Source organism: Lepisosteus platostomus, unplaced genomic scaffold, assembly GCF_059453375.1.
Source record: "Lepisosteus platostomus isolate fLepPlt1 unplaced genomic scaffold, fLepPlt1.hap1 Scaffold_42_H1, whole genome shotgun sequence".
NCBI lineage: Eukaryota > Metazoa > Chordata > Actinopteri > Semionotiformes > Lepisosteidae > Lepisosteus > Lepisosteus platostomus.
Window position 1 is genome coordinate 162,630 of NW_028291665.1, and position 15,716 is coordinate 178,345.

Consider the following 15,716-nt stretch of genomic DNA (forward strand, 5'->3'; position numbering starts at 1 on the left):
AGGAAGCTCATTACGGACTCTGTGATCTGCTCACCTGGAGTCTGGAAGAAGGGACAATTTTATGATGCTTTGGAAGATAATGTTGTTTTTTTCTTTGAAATCGAAATGAATCAGAATATCAGTGCAAAAGACAAACTCTTGGTTTGGTTTAAAGAGATATGGTTTTAAAACAGACAAAATGTAGAAAACAGGTGTTTCTCACTTTTGGAAAAGAATGGACCGGGGGTATTTTACTAGTTGCATTGCTTATCTCACTGGGTTACAGCCCTGCAGTATCACACGAGGGCCAGTGGCGCAATGGATAAAGCGTCTGACTATGGATCAGGAGATTGCAAGTTTGACTCCTGTCTGGCTCGGCTGGTTTTTAAACGCATCGGGCTACTCCCCTAAGTAGTCTGTGCTACTTACTGCATTGTAATCGTACTCAGTAAGAGATTTCCTTCATGTAAATGAACTGCACCTGACAGCTTTAGAAAATCACCTGGGCTCAGTACGGTGCTGAGAGCTCAGCATTGCTGTTGTTCTAATTAGCACGCACTGCATCGGCTATGAACCCGAACTTTTCAATTATTCCGATCAGTAAGTCAACACGTAGTCCACATGAAAGGTAGAAATATTCTCTTGTCTGTCTCTTGTTTGTATAGAACTGAATGTCCCTGACAATGTACTGTTAGTTTTAATTGAAGAACGGCATTTGTGTTCAAATATATCAGACAAGTTTACGTAACTGCTCATGCGACACTCAGTTGTAATTAGTCAAGAAATAAAGTCGAACAACAGCTGCGGGTTTGATTCTGAACGTATCAGATTGCAGCACCTTTTTCTTCAATTGACAAATGATAGAGATTCGAAGAGAGATCCTTCAGACCAGCAAGCAAACCCACGGCTATTTCGGTTTTCTATCTAGGCAACGTTGGTGTCTGCAATACCATACATGAAAGCGTGATGCAATTTCTGTGGCTAAATTTGTTGCACGTCATGCACAGTAAGAATGTTTCTAACACCAAATACAAAGTCAACATTTAGCGATCACGCCTTCTCCTCAGTTAACCCACTGAAACCCTTGCTTTTAACAGTTCTTTAATGCGTGCTTTACGAGCACCTACATATTGTGTCGGTTCTTTCAGTTTTATTCATTAGGTTTTCAAAGGCATAAGTAAAACACCAGAGGTGCGAACGCAAGATGTGTGGTTATCTGAAGAACTCATTTCCATGGCAGCAGGGCCAAGCGATTTAGCGTTTTTATAGTACCAGGAAAGGAGAAGTGGCACTTCGCCTTTGCCGCGCAGGCACAAAGAGACGTACCACCCAGGGACGCATGTCTCAGTTTTTCCAATGTAAACATCATCACCGCTAAAGAAGATGGCGCAGAAGGCTCCACAGTCGAAACATTGTGCTTCTTTTCTTCTCTTTTCAGCATGGAGTAAACCTTTGCTTGATCCTTTGCAGCCTACGCATGCTGACACAGCTACCTTTCTCTTAACGCGCCTCAATCATTATTCACCAAAACCATCAGCAGAATGTGTCGCCTTTGTGGTGATGTCACTCCTCTGCTTCACAAATGTCCTTAGTGACGGACCATTTCTTTCTGCCATTTTTCCGGAGCGGTTATTGATTGCTCCATCATTTCCCTCATACTTTCCATCCCTAGATTGAAAAAAAAAAAACAGAAACAGGCTGACAGGACGACAATCAAATTGCAAAAACTCATCAAAGCACTCGATAGAGTATTTGAATCCACAAGTAGCTACGAGCAACTTTGTCCTGGCTTGCATGAAAGTCGGAAAATGTCAAAAAGAAAAAGATGGTGGCTTTTTCATATCTGTTCTTTTATTTTTAGTTCGTTGGCTCTTCTGTCCATTGTCCTCCTGCCTGGCTCTTGACCTGTGACTGTCTGAACGCACACATTAGACTTTCAGGCGGGGGATTTGTCCTGAGCCTCTGTGAAAGACCCACCCACCCCCATAAATAACTGCTCTAGAAACACATGAATGCAAAACTAAACCACAGCTTAAAGAGGAGCTCCAACTCAGTGCCATACTAATGTAAACGAACTAATACTAAGACATGTTCTTATGGATTTGTCTTACCTTGAGATATGTAATTGGATTTCAGGATTAACTTCCTCATTCAATGTACTGGTGATTCTTTGCCTGGTCAGTACCTGGGTGGGAGACCTCCAGCGAACAATTAAGCTTGCTGCTGGAAGTGGTGTTAAGAGACTCTAAGGATCTTCCAGAGGTGTCTGTCCAATAGCACTAGTTGCCTTAGAGCTGGCTCAAACATTGCTCAAGAGTCTACCTTTCACAGATGCGCAAAGATGAATGATGGGGGTGCACGCTTCAAGGAGCCTTCCAACTGTAGGGACCGATTAGAGACGATCCGTAGCATGTGTTCGTTTCCATATACGCCCCGTGTCTCAACGGTAGGACAGAGTCAAATACTGCCTCGACACGTAACAGCGTTATATTAAACCGCAGGACTTGAGGGCTGTTTTGTTTGAATGTTCAAGGCATTGGTAAGAGCGTAGGTCAAGGGCCATTGGTGCATCTCCTGTAACTGGAGTAAAAATGCTATTCAAAGTGCAGTGACTAAAATCGTCGTCCACATGTCTCCGTTGTTGATTGCTTTCTGTCTAAGAACGTTCTGTTTTCATGTCCGAACGGGGAGACTTTATCATTCCAACTTGAAGCCACCCTTAAGTCCTCTGAGGTGTGTGTGTGTGTGTGTGCTTGCACGTATGGCGTAAAAGGTTTCTTAAACGGAGAGCGAACTTGAAAAAAGTTGCCTCCGCTGCCGCCGCCGCCTCGCACTCCCTGTTCGATTGTAGCAAGAAGGCAGCGGCCGCAGCACTCGCTGTAGTCGTGGCCGAGTGGTTAAGGTGACGGACTTGAAATCCGTTGGGGTCTCCCCGCGCAGGTTCAAATCCTGCCGACTACGGCGTCCTTTGCATTTGGTTGCGTGCGTGCGTGTAAAAGGACCAGCGCCGTTTCGTTTTCGCTGGGACCTTTAACACTCTAAATCGCCTGGACCCGCAGCCTGTGAAATCGATTCTTCAGCACCCACGATGGACGCTTTGCTGCTGGACACAGATAACGATGCTTTTCTGCAACGAGCTTTCCAGCTGAATTTTCTCGGCAGCTCCGTACTGAACCTGTTCTCCATTGCAACATAGTGGAGGCTCGTCACGTCTATAGCAAGGCTGTGTAGGACCGCATACGCCACAGTGACTTGTACTAAGACCACATGAAAGGCAAGCAAAATACACTTTTAAAATTCCAAAGACTCACAAGGTCAGAGAAACAGCGATGACCTGAACAGATCTGTTACAGAAGTCTAGGCTGACCTTTTTAGAGCTGTAATTGCATTTTTGTTTAATAGAAGATCAAATCTACTCGCATGTACCAGCACCTTACAGTTTATTGATGTTAATTCTGTTTAAGTAATAAGATTGCTAACGATGTTGGACTTTAGCCGGTGTTTTTTAGAACAAATTGCTTACACTTCTGTAAGGAATACGCAGTACGTGCCTTTGTCAGTCATTGCTCACCATACCTGTAACTTTCTTATCTAACTCACTTCCTCAAATGGTGAAGGTCCACAAACATAAATGAAAAAAAAACCCTTGTTGTAGATGAGGTGCACAAAAAAGCAGCCCCTGATAGTGTATAACACATTTATACTATTGCAGAGACACATGTAACATATATATACTGTATATATATGAAACAAAAATAGAAACAGAAACAGGAATCGCTTACTCACCTGGAGAATCTCTGTAGGAATATCTAGCATTTATCAATGGAAATAAAAGCTGCTTTAATACAGTGCATGTTCAAACTCAAACCCTCAGCTGCTGTTCTTGTTTGTTTTGGGACAAACGTGTTCCTTATATGCTATATATGTATATATTAGCACCAATGTCGTTCTTAAAAACTAACATGAAATTGTCAGGGACATTCAGCTATATACAAAGACGAGACAGACAAAGTAATAATTCTGTATTAACGTGGCCTACATATTGACGCAATGATCGAACTAAGTGACGTGTTCTGATTCAGATCCCCTGCAGTTCATGCCAATTAGAACAATAGCAATGCTGAGTCCTCCCCACCCTACTGAGCACAAATTCAGCTGCTCTCCAGTTCTGTTCTGCATGTTTTTTCATTGCAATTGAGCTCGGAGCTGGAGATGATCTCCATACAGTTCTGTGTTCACCAGCCCGCACTTGCGTGCTAATTTACGGGTTGTGGCAAATGCTTTTCTATAGTTCATATACATGACGGCAACCTGTTACCGAGGAACCTGAGAGGTTTAAAAGCCTCACGAGCCAGGCAGGACTCAAACCTACAATCTTCTGATCCGAAGTCAGACGCGTTATCCATTACGCCACTGGCCCATAGAACATGCGCTTGCACTCCACCACAGAGAGCTCTACACTGCTACTAGTAGTACACTTCCCCATCTAAATTTTCACAGCAAGAAACTTGTGTTTCCTACTATTTTTGTCAGGTTTAAAATATCATCTCCTTAAAACAGAAAAAGTGTTGATGTGTTGTGCTGAAATTCCGATTGATTTTGAATTCAAAGAAAAAAGGTTTTCTTCCAAAACACCATGAAATTGTCACATCTTGCAGACAATAGGTGTATTCCATGTTGAAAAGAGAAGAAAGAAAACCATGGAGCCTTTTACAGGTGTGAGGCTTCTTCAGGTGTGAGAAGACCTCACAGTCGAAACGCTGTGTTTCCGTTCTTCTCTTTTCAGCATGCAATAAACCTAGTACTTGTTCCTTTGCAGCCGAGGCATGCTGACGTAGCTACCCAGCTGAACATCTTGCAGACTCTACAGTACTTCTCTCCTGTAGAAGTAAAGCAGGGCTTGCTGGGTGAGCTTTTGCTCCGGTAAATTAGGTCACGTGTCATGTTAAATCACTTCTTCTAAACACAACATTTGCTGGTGCTAGCTTTCCCCATGAAAAGAGACATTTCCCTTACAGTACATGACATATCGTTTTTATTCTATCAATAAGTATAGAAATTAAACAAAAGAAAAAATGGTGTCGCCAAAGAATGCACAGCTCTGTCGCCTTGGGGAGGTGTCAAGGGCATTGAGCTCCTTGGACATGAAAAGTGCCCGATAAATGCCATTTCTCATCATTTCTCTTGGCGTCAGTTCTGCTATTAAATGGGACGGAGGCAACGGGCTCAGAGAGCAGGTTAAGTGCACACCGAACGCAGATGTGTCCAAGTGTCTGTAAAAGCGTGGTGCTCCGCTGGCGCTGTTCCCTAGTGGCTTAAAGTGCCCGCCTAGTAAGCAGGCGATCCTGGGTCTGAATACCAGCGGTGCCTCTCTCCGTGTCTTGCTGTGCCGAATGTATCATTTCAGACAAACATGTACAGCTTGGTTCAGTTTAATGCAAGAATTCATTTCCTTTCTGGAATAACTTGTTTTTGAAGAAATCCATACAGCTTGTGAAAGATGAAATCCATTTCTTGGTTGTCAGTGGAAAAAGATTGCCGGCTGCAAGAAGCGCAAGTGATTGTTTTCTTTGACCATAAACCTGCAAATGTAGGGAGCACAAGCAGCCGTCAGTCTCTGTGGCGCAATCGGTTAGCGCGTTCGGCTGTTAACCGAAAGGTTGGTGGTTCAAGCCCACCCAGGGACGCATGTCTCAGTTTTTCCAATGTAAACATCATCACCGCTAAAGAAGATGGCGCAGAAGGCTCCACAGTCGAAACATTGTGCTTCTTTTCTTCTCTTTTCAGCATGGAGTAAACCTTTGCTTGATCCTTTGCAGCCTACGCATGCTGACACAGCTACCTTTCTCTTAACGCGCCTCAATCATTATTCACCAAAACCATCAGCAGAATGTGTCGCCTTTGTGGTGATGTCACTCCTCTGCTTCACAAATGTCCTTAGTGACGGACCATTTCTTTCTGCCATTTTTCCGGAGCGGTTATTGATTGCTCCATCATTTCCCTCATACTTTCCATCCCTAGATTGAAAAAAAAAAAAACAGAAACAGGCTGACAGGACGACAATCAAATTGCAAAAACTCATCAAAGCACTCGATAGAGTATTTGAATCCACAAGTAGCTACGAGCAACTTTGTCCTGGCTTGCATGAAAGTCGGAAAATGTCAAAAAGAAAAAGATGGTGGCTTTTTCATATCTGTTCTTTTATTTTTAGTTCGTTGGCTCTTCTGTCCATTGTCCTCCTGCCTGGCTCTTGACCTGTGACTGTCTGAACGCACACATTAGACTTTCAGGCGGGGGATTTGTCCTGAGCCTCTGTGAAAGACCCACCCACCCCCATAAATAACTGCTCTAGAAACACATGAATGCAAAACTAAACCACAGCTTAAAGAGGAGCTCCAACTCAGTGCCATACTAATGTAAACGAAGTAATACTAAGACATGTTCTTATGGATTTGTCTTACCTTGAGATATGTAATTGGATTTCAGGATTAACTTCCTCATTCAATGTACTGGTGATTCTTTGCCTGGTCAGTACCTGGGTGGGAGACCTCCAGCGAACAATTAAGCTTGCTGCTGGAAGTGGTGTTAAGAGACTCTTAGGATCTTCCAGAGGTGTCTGTCCAATAGCACTAGTTGCCTTAGAGCTGGCTCAAACATTGCTCAAGAGTCTACCTTTCACAGATGCGCAAAGATGAATGATGGGGGTGCACGCTTCAAGGAGCCTTCCAACTGTAGGGACCGATTAGAGACGATCCGATCTAATCTCACTCTCACGGTTTGTATAGCCTGGAGCGAAAAGTACCATAAGCGTTCATTTTTGCAGCTACATGGACGTTCTGAATCGTTAAGAAAAAATTGTTGTAAAACCAACAGAAAGCACAGACTGCTATAACTAGTCCTAGTTATATAATGATTTTAAGTTTAATGATAAACTACTGCAAGGAATCGGTCCACCTGAGCAAACAGGATCGTAATGTTGACACTCAATAACGACACTGATATGTGCAGTTCCTGGACGGATAGCCCTCCTGCCCATCAAACAGACTGAGTGACTGTTCGTGTCATTTAGTGATGTCTGACCATTGACAAAGTACAACTATTTTTTTAGGGCGCAAATTAAGTTAGGTAAATCTTTTTGCCCAAAACTGAAGGGGCGACATTCCTCCCTCCCCCCGTGATGCCAGGCCTGTCCCCATCCTATTCCATAATGTCATTATATATAATACCATACAACAGTGACCGATCCTTACTAACTGCATGCGTTAAAATTGCACATCAGCTCATAGCAGGGGGCACATAGCCGCGATGTATTATCAATGTTAAATTTCAACCATAATATCGACAACATTAATAAACGCATACGTTGAGAAAATATTCAACCCAGCATATTTTCCGGTTATATACCACAATGCATTGCTAGTATTCGTTGGTCACGTTTTTCAAACGTAGAAGTATATCCGCAAATATCTCAGCAATCCTCTTTTGACGAGCAAGTATGAACAATAATAATACTATCTGAATACATACAGATCTTTCTTAATATTATTTTGATTAAAATAGTACGTGAATAAGCAAAAAATGGCACATAAAAATAGTGTGAATGGGGAAGATGACACAAAATCGTTTTGCCGTTTCTCTTTTCTTATTCTATGTTGTACTTTCAAACTTTGGGTACTCTTTAATTAGGACAGACTTTATTGCTCAACTGCTATGATGCAAGCCAAATTTTATACATTTATTTCAGCTTTGAGCTCAGTAAACCATTCATTTTTTAGATTATACTAAAGAAGATATTAATCATCATTTATTTGGGAAGTAATATTATATAATTTTCTCCTAGCTGCGGTGCTGAAGTCCCACCCTACATCAACAGAAAAAGAAATAAAGGAGCACGCAACGTGTTACTTGAAGAATGCATATGCAAGGCAGGGGGCCAGGAGATCTGGACACTGAAAATAATAGGTTTTTGGTTCTAACTGTTAGGACAATTAGACAGGGTTTGCAAATAGTGGACAAAAATCGTCTTAACTTCCATTGTAATATTTTTTTTTCTTGGAAATATAGAAGTTGTACATTTTAAAATGTATATTTGAATCAAAATGTGGTTTTGAGTTAGTGTGTTAATGTAATTAGTTTGTGTTTGTCGTTACTATACTGTATATTGCCATGTTACCAGAATTTGTAGCTGAAGTTTAAGACTAGTTGTGTTTTTTATGATTATTGCCCATATGTTGATTGTTGATTGATTGTATACAATGTATAATTTGAAATACATATGTTTCAGGTGTGAATGTGTATTTTCAGAATAAATTTCTAAACCTAATCATTGGCTTGATTTACTAGTTTCTACACCTGTAAAACCTGTCTTTGATGTATAATAGACCTCTACCCATATACGTATAATAGACCTCTAAAGTTATCTGTAACACCTACATTATATGTATAATAGTCCTCTGAATTTATCCGTATAATAGAACTCCAACCATTTACGTATAATGGACATCTAATCATAGACGTATAATTGACGTATAACAGTAGACGTATATTAGAATTTCATTCTAGATGAATTGCAGACCACATTTAGATGTCTAAGGTATGCGTTTAATAGACGTATATTATACGGCTTTTGCCCACTGGGAAGCTCGTTTCTTTCTACCATTATGTCACTATGACAAAATCTGTCTTTAAACACCTTGCTCAGTCTCTGACGAGACTGTCAAAAATTGCTTTCGCCGAGTGTATTGCAAACCGGCGGAAGCGGGGTATTGGGAAAAGTTTTCAACTAGCAATAATCGCGCCTCGGCTAAACCTCACAGTCTATGATACTGCCACTGCGCAAAGCTGACGGTTGCCAGGCAACCGCGGGGATCCTATGGAAATCGTTATCGATCGTCTCATGGCATGTCGTTGCTATAACGCTTCATATTTGTCGTCTTCTTCTTCTTCTAGCTTGAGGTTTTGAAGAATTTCATGACAGACAAGGGCTCCGTTGGGATCAAAGGGCGTTGTGAGAAAACCGTTGCTTATTTTCAGCAGCAGAAATACAACCCTTTAAATACAAGATGACAGAACAATGACGAAGGGCATGCCGGGAGGAACTCATGCACTACAGAGGAAAGGGGGCGGGCACGTACAGTTCACATTCAAGCCACAAGTACTCTTCTTGGATGTTGCACAAACAAATCCTAACGTCTTGAAAGCATTGCAGCATGTTTGTGTCCCACTTCCCGTGGCTGCGGGACGACTGACACGAACGGACAAACACAATCTGTGGCGTTTAGCGTGACATAGTCTTGCAGGCATCGTGCTGTCTCACTGCAATATTATACCGCTGGAGGAAACAGTCCATCTGGCCATGAAACTCATTTGAACGTCTAGCTACAGCAACTAACAATATCATGATTTATTCAGGATGTGTGGAATCAGCACGTCCCGGAGACAGCTTCCGAAATCGTGAGCTTTCTCTGGTGGTAGGGGAGTTCAAGATGGCGCTCAGGTGGGAGGTAAAGTTTAGTGGTTGGGGAGTTTTTTTGAGTTTTTCATGACCTGAATGTTAATTTTTGCTTTTTTTGACTACAGAAAAATAAGGACTTAACACTAGTTGTTTAAACTTCAGTTATAATTGAAAGAAAAAAAAACGATTTTTTTTTAGGTTTAAAAAGTCCGATATGAGTAACACTGGGAAAAGAAAAGAGAGTGCTGGGTCTTCGAAGGAGAACTCTAAGATACCTCAATCGTATATGTATAGCACTACAAAAAAATCGATGGCAACTAAAGGGAAAAGTGAAGCAGCTGCAGGGGCAGCAAGAGGGCGGAGGCGCCGCGCGCCCGGCCGACGTGTTGGACCGGTGCCCTTTACGTGCTGAAATAAACACGCGACAGCCCCGAAATGTTTCCAGAGTGCTGTGCACTGAAGACTTGCCTGGTGCTCCTCCGTGCAGATTGTTTGTCCTCCTCCAGTGCGGGACGAGCCAACACAAGGGAGCGCATTCGCCAACATCCAGGCACACAATGCGATTTGGAAAGCAGCTCCTTTCCAAAGAGTTGCACACGAACGATCCTTCAGTCCCGCTCGGGGGGCACGGAACCCCCGCCACACACAGCTTCAAGTAGCGAGTCAGGCGCCGGGGGTTTCGCTTACGGCCACACCACCCTGAACACGCCCGATCTCGTCTGATCTCGGAAGCTAAGCAGCGTCGGGCCTGGTTAGTACTTGGATGGGAGACTGCCTGGGAATACCAGGTGCTGTAAGCTTTTGCTCTCCCGGCCAGCAGGGGTCGCCGTTGGTGCCGTAGGCTTTGGGAGGAGAACCTGCAGGATGGAAAGGTGATCTATAGCCTCATCTCTAGAGATGTTTTGTTGCTGTGGCATGTGTGTGACCCATATTCAAAAAAAAAAACCCGTCTGTAAAACGAATATCGAAGCTGCCTCTAAATCTGCAAATGAAGATGAGTCGATAAACCACTCGTTTTTCGTATATCTAGACATTTATTCATTTGTTACCGATTTCATTCATTGAGCACGGATACAATAGAGGTACAGCCATTCACTGTTTGACATGTCTGCACTGGTACAGAACCGAGCAATCAGAAAACGGGTGAAACTGTCTTTAGACTCAGCATACAGTTACCACTCGGCCACCTCGTCTAGGAAACTGGGCTGTCCTGACATGGGTTGGCGCACTCCAGTTGATCTTTTTCTTTTTTTTCCCTCATACTCGAGGGTCATTTTCCTGTTCCACATGCGATTTCAACATTTTCCTTGGGAGATGTCAAGCCAGCAAGCCACTGCTGTGGTTCAGTGGCCAGTGTGGAGTTCAGTGGCCCTGTTGTACACAGAAAGCACATTGAGCTCCTTGGACATGAAAAGTTCCAGATAAAAGCCATTTGTCATCCTTTCTCTTGGTGTCGATGTTGCTATTGTATGTAAAGGTGGCAACTTGCTCAGCGAGCAGGCGGAGCACACACCGAATGCAGATGTGTCTGAGTGGTGTGTCCAAGTGGCTGCAAAAGGACAGCACTCCCGGGGCGCCGTGGCTTAGTTGGTTAAAGCGCCTGTCTAGTAAACAGAAAATCCTGGGTCCGAATCCCAGCGGTGCCTTTTTTTGTTCTGTGTTCTCGAACAGAACTGGTCATTATGGACAACCGCATACGTCTAGACTTAATTAAATGCAAGTATTCATTTCCTGTCTTGAACGACTTGTTTTTCTTAAAATGGATGCAACTTGCAAAACATGAAATACAAACCTCGCTAATCAGCGCTCGCGGCTGGCAAAAAAAAAAGAAGTCAGCAATGTTTTTTTCTTTAACCTTAAGCATGCTAATGGAGAAGAACCTAGTCGCCACATCACATACATCCGTTTCAACGATAAGAAGGTAACAACTATCCTCACTCCAGAGTAAATCTCACGTTGAGGGCATATTTTTTCCACTTTACCATGAGTCGGGCTCAGCTGCACAGAGGCGAGAGCAGAGCAATGAGGTCAGGGGGATAGGGGAGTCACACGCTGGCGGTTTGAACACGCGGAAGATCACTGAGGGATCCACAGTATGTGGACCCTCCGTGCGCCATCATTCCACACTCCAGACTCTGAATCCTGCCATCCGAGTTAAGATCTCGGCGGAACCTGAAGCGCAGTTCTTTCTTAAAACGTAATCTGGTGAGCATTTCTAGAATCGTAATTGTATAGATGCAGCCTTTAATATGTTGCTAGGTTAAAATTTATGACTTCTTGAACTTCAGTAGGCAACTGCCCTCTTGATTTCGGATTTAATTTCTTTATTACAGGGGCGCTTTTATGATGACAGAGTCAAGTTCAGGTACTTTGCTTGATGGAGGAAGCTCATTTCGGACTCTGTGATCTTCTCACCTGGAAAGGTCTGCTGTACTACTACAAGAGAGAAGTAGAGTCTGGAGGAAGGGACAATTTTATGATGCTTTGGAAGGTAATGTTTTTTTTTTCTTTGAAATCGAAATGAATCAGAATATCAGTGCAAAAGACAAACTCTTGGTTTGGTTTAAAGAGATATGGTTTTAAAACAGACAAAATGTAGAAAACAGGTGTTTCTCACTTTTGGAAAAGAATGGACCGGGGGTAATATTTTACTAGTTGCAGTGCTAAGCTCACTGGGTTACAGCCCTGCAGTGTCACACGAGGGCCAGTGGTGCAATGGATAATGTGTCTGACTATGGATTAGGAGTTTGGAGGTTCGACTCCTGTCTGGCGCTGGTTGTTTTTAAACACATCAGCCTACTCCCTAAGTAGTCTGTGCTACTTACTGCATTGTAATCGTACCCAGTAAGAGATTTCCTTCATGTAAATGAACTGCACCTGACAGCTTTAGAAAAACACCTGGGCTCAGTACGGTGCTGAGAGCTCAAGTTGTGTATAATGTAATCATTTAAGTAGAATAGATTCTAATAATATAATGATCCAGTGTGTTGCACTACTTCACTGCTTCACTGCTCTATGCCGTCTGGAAATAAATCCTCAGACAACTTACTGCCCTGGGCATGTACCAATAAATTACAGGAGCACATCTATATATCACTGCGTTGAAGCAGGAGACACAATCACTGCAAATACATCCCAAATACAGTGTTCCAGCACCTTTGACCTCATCCAGAACGTATCATTTCTTGAAAGGAATTGCTGTCCGAATGCACATCTGAATCCCAAACAGAATCTCTAGTAAAATACGATCATTTGTGAAACAGGTAAATGTCTCAGGGGCCCATTCCTCATTCTCAAGACACATGTATGCAGTACGTACATCATGCATTGAGCAATAGGGATTAAAGACACCACAGGTAAGGTTAGAAGACATTCTGACTATATTCTAAAATATTGGACTCATATTCTTATGATGGCAGACATGATGCTGTGTTTAAAATCGGGGTTAATGGACATTATATGACTGTCAATTCTGTTTTGTTTTGGAGACTCTTGGCTGCCTATGTGGTACAGTGCAGCGTGAAGAAAACATTTTCCAAAACTGTGTCAGCTCAAAAGTTGTAAGAAAATCTTTCCAGCTGCTTTAACTCTCCTCATTTTTGTCATTTAATTGTCTGTCGGCACTATGTAGCAGCATTGCATGACAACCCATCTCACCACGGAAAGGAACCTAACAGCTTTTGTAAGAGAGGAGAAAAGGACCTGGCCCGTACGGGACTCGAACCCACAACCTTGGTGTTATTAGCTCTAACCAACTGAGCTAACCAGCCTCACGACAGCAATCCTCTCTGTGCTGCAAAAAATCGAACTCAGGGAATGTCTTTTGCCCTCCTTTGAATTGAAAGCCGTGTAATTCAGTGTCTCCGTCACTATGCTGGGGCACTGGGACCCGCACAGACCTCAGGGTGAGCGCCCCCCCGCCGGCACCATTAACACCGCTTCCAGCTGGAAACTTTGTTTTTCCCTGTAGCTCACCCTCATCCGGGTACTGACCTGGCTCACACCTGCTTAGCTTCAGTGGGTTTTCAGTTGCGAGTTGCAAGGGGATGCAAGTGATGGAGCCGCTCGCTGCAAAAGCCACTGCTTTGGCTGGGAATCGAACCAGAGCCTCCCGCGTGAGAAGCGAGAATTCTACCACTGAACCAACAATGCTCAGTGCCCAGGCCTTCAAAAAAGATGCTTTTTTGGTACTCTGTTAAAAAAGCGTCGACATTACCTCTTTCAAAAGGCTTCACTTTCCTAGTCACATTCCAAGGCTCATTGAACCCCGGCTGTTTCCTCCAGCGGTATAGTATTGCAGTTAGACAGCACGATGCCTGCAAGACTAACCGGCGGAAGCGGGGTATTGGGAAAAGTTTTCAACTAGCAATAATTGCGCCTCGGCTAAACCTCACAGGCTACGATACTGCCACTGCGCAAAGCTGACGGTTGCCAGGCAACCGCGGGGATCCTATGGAAATCGTTATCGATCGTCTCATGGCATGTCGTTGCGGTAACGCTTCATATTTGTCGTCTTCTTCTTCTTCTAGCTTGAGGTTTTGAAGAATTTCATGACAGACAAGGGCTCCGTCGGGAACAAAGGGCGTTGTGAGAAAACCGTTGCTTATTTTCAGCAGCAGAAATACAACCCTTTAAATACAAGATGACAGAACAATGACGAAGGGCATGCCGGGAGGAACTCATGCACTACAGAGGAAAGGGGGCGGGCACGTACAGTTCACATTCAAGCCACAAGTACTCTTCTCGGATGTTGCATAAACAAATCCTAACGTCCTGAAAGCATTGCAGCATGTTTGTGTCCCACTTCCCGTGGCTGCAGGACGACTGACACGAACGGACAAACACAATTTGTGGCGTTTAGCGTGACATAGTCTTGCAGGCATCGTGCTGTATCACTGCAATACTATACCAGCGTCTGTCGAGATCACTTTTGAGTCAGCGCGAAACGCCGTGTGCTGTCAGTTTGATTTCATATTGCTCGTAGGGCGCCCGGCTTTTGTCTGTCAAACGTTAGGTTGCGCTTCTTCATGCTGCATCGTCGGCATGAGTGGAGCTTTTTAATTGTCTGTACTTGTCTTACTGCGCCCCATAAGAAATCGTTTGTCCCCGTTCAAAAGAGATTGTGCGACGTCCTGCAGCGTTCGCAAAGCAAACCTTTGACAGTTTGAAAAGAGGAATTTATTCTGCTTCCTGTGCGTGCAGTAGTTACAAAGTTGAACGTCTTTACACGATCTGCTGCAGTTTTCAGTGGGCGGGCTTTGTCAGATGGCTTGGAAAAACGCACTGTGTTTCGGCTCGGGAAACATCATGAGCAGTGTCCTGCATGTTTTCTGTGTATAGCTGTCTTTTAACGCATACAGAATTCATTCGAAATCATTGATTTCTCCAATTAACAAGGGTCCCTTTTTGAACCTGCCAGAAGCATTCTTTCAATGTAACAGATTTACTCCGGGGAAAGGCAGCATGACATTGAGAGTAGATCAAGCTTTCAGCACCCGTATCGGACTGCGTGTATGCAGACACCGCTCAGAATCCCCTGTAAGATTCTCCTTCAATTCCGTTTTGCAGTGCTTTAGCTCTTTCAAAAGGCTGCGCTTTGCTAGTCACAATCCAAGGCTCATGACAGCATTTGAAACCAATCGCCACTGTGTTGGCCGGGAATCAAACCCGGGTCAACTGCTTGGAAGGCAGCTATGCTCACCACTATACCACCAACGCACGCCCACAGGTGCCCTGCAGGACACCACCAGAGAATGCTCACGATTTCGGAAGCTGTCTCCGGGACGTTCTGATTCCACACATCCTGAATAAATCATGATATTGTTAGTTGCTGTAGCTAGACGTTCAAATGAGTTTCATGGCCAGATGGACTGTTTCCTCCAGCGGTATAGTATTGCAGTGAGACAGCACGATGCCTGCAAGACTATGTCACGCTAAACGCCACAGATTGTGTTTGTGTTGGACAGTTGGACCCTACAGTTGGACCCTCGTCGACAACCTGAATAGCTTATTCAGAAGCAGTGCTGGACCGGGAAAGAACCAGCTTCTTCCCAGGTACAAGAGTGACTTGTGAGGACTCGCGGTCACACTCTGTGCATAGAGACTTTCTACCAGCCAGCCGGACTGCTGGTAGATCCCCTCGGAGCAACGACTGCCCTGTGCGCCGCAGTCAGATTCCTCCGCCCGTCCTACTCCGAGCTGCACCTTGACTGGTTGGCCGGTAGCCAGAGGACGCCGGGACAACGCCCATTGGACAACCGCTGGAACAGAGGCTGCAACAGAG

The 15,716-nt window shown here is 44.0% G+C and overlaps 6 non-coding genes and 1 pseudogene across 6 annotated transcripts; 3 read left to right on the forward strand and 4 right to left on the reverse strand.

Moving 5' to 3' along the window:
• The first annotated feature begins 2,858 nt into the window (after window positions 1-2,858).
• On the forward strand, window positions 2,859-2,940 carry trnas-uga (transfer RNA serine (anticodon UGA)). Its single transcript has one exon. It is a non-coding gene; the product is annotated as a tRNA-Ser (tRNA).
• A 1,386-nt stretch (window positions 2,941-4,326) lies between these two features.
• Window positions 4,327-4,399, reverse strand: trnar-ucg (transfer RNA arginine (anticodon UCG)). Its single transcript has one exon. It is a non-coding gene; the product is annotated as a tRNA-Arg (tRNA).
• A 1,193-nt stretch (window positions 4,400-5,592) lies between these two features.
• Window positions 5,593-5,666, forward strand: trnan-guu (transfer RNA asparagine (anticodon GUU)). Its single transcript has one exon. It is a non-coding gene; the product is annotated as a tRNA-Asn (tRNA).
• A 3,014-nt stretch (window positions 5,667-8,680) lies between these two features.
• On the reverse strand, window positions 8,681-8,822 carry LOC148633777 (U4 spliceosomal RNA). The gene has a single exon (XR_015933847.1). It is a non-coding gene; the product is annotated as a U4 spliceosomal RNA (small nuclear RNA).
• A 1,292-nt stretch (window positions 8,823-10,114) lies between these two features.
• LOC148633778 (5S ribosomal RNA) lies at window positions 10,115-10,233 on the forward strand. The gene has a single exon (XR_015933869.1). It is a non-coding gene; the product is annotated as a 5S ribosomal RNA (ribosomal RNA).
• Window positions 10,234-13,703: 3,470 nt separating this feature from the next.
• On the reverse strand, window positions 13,704-13,856 carry LOC148633779 (U4 spliceosomal RNA; annotated as a pseudogene).
• A 1,223-nt stretch (window positions 13,857-15,079) lies between these two features.
• trnag-ucc (transfer RNA glycine (anticodon UCC)) lies at window positions 15,080-15,151 on the reverse strand. Its single transcript has one exon. It is a non-coding gene; the product is annotated as a tRNA-Gly (tRNA).
• Between the last annotated feature and the right edge of the window lie 565 nt (window positions 15,152-15,716).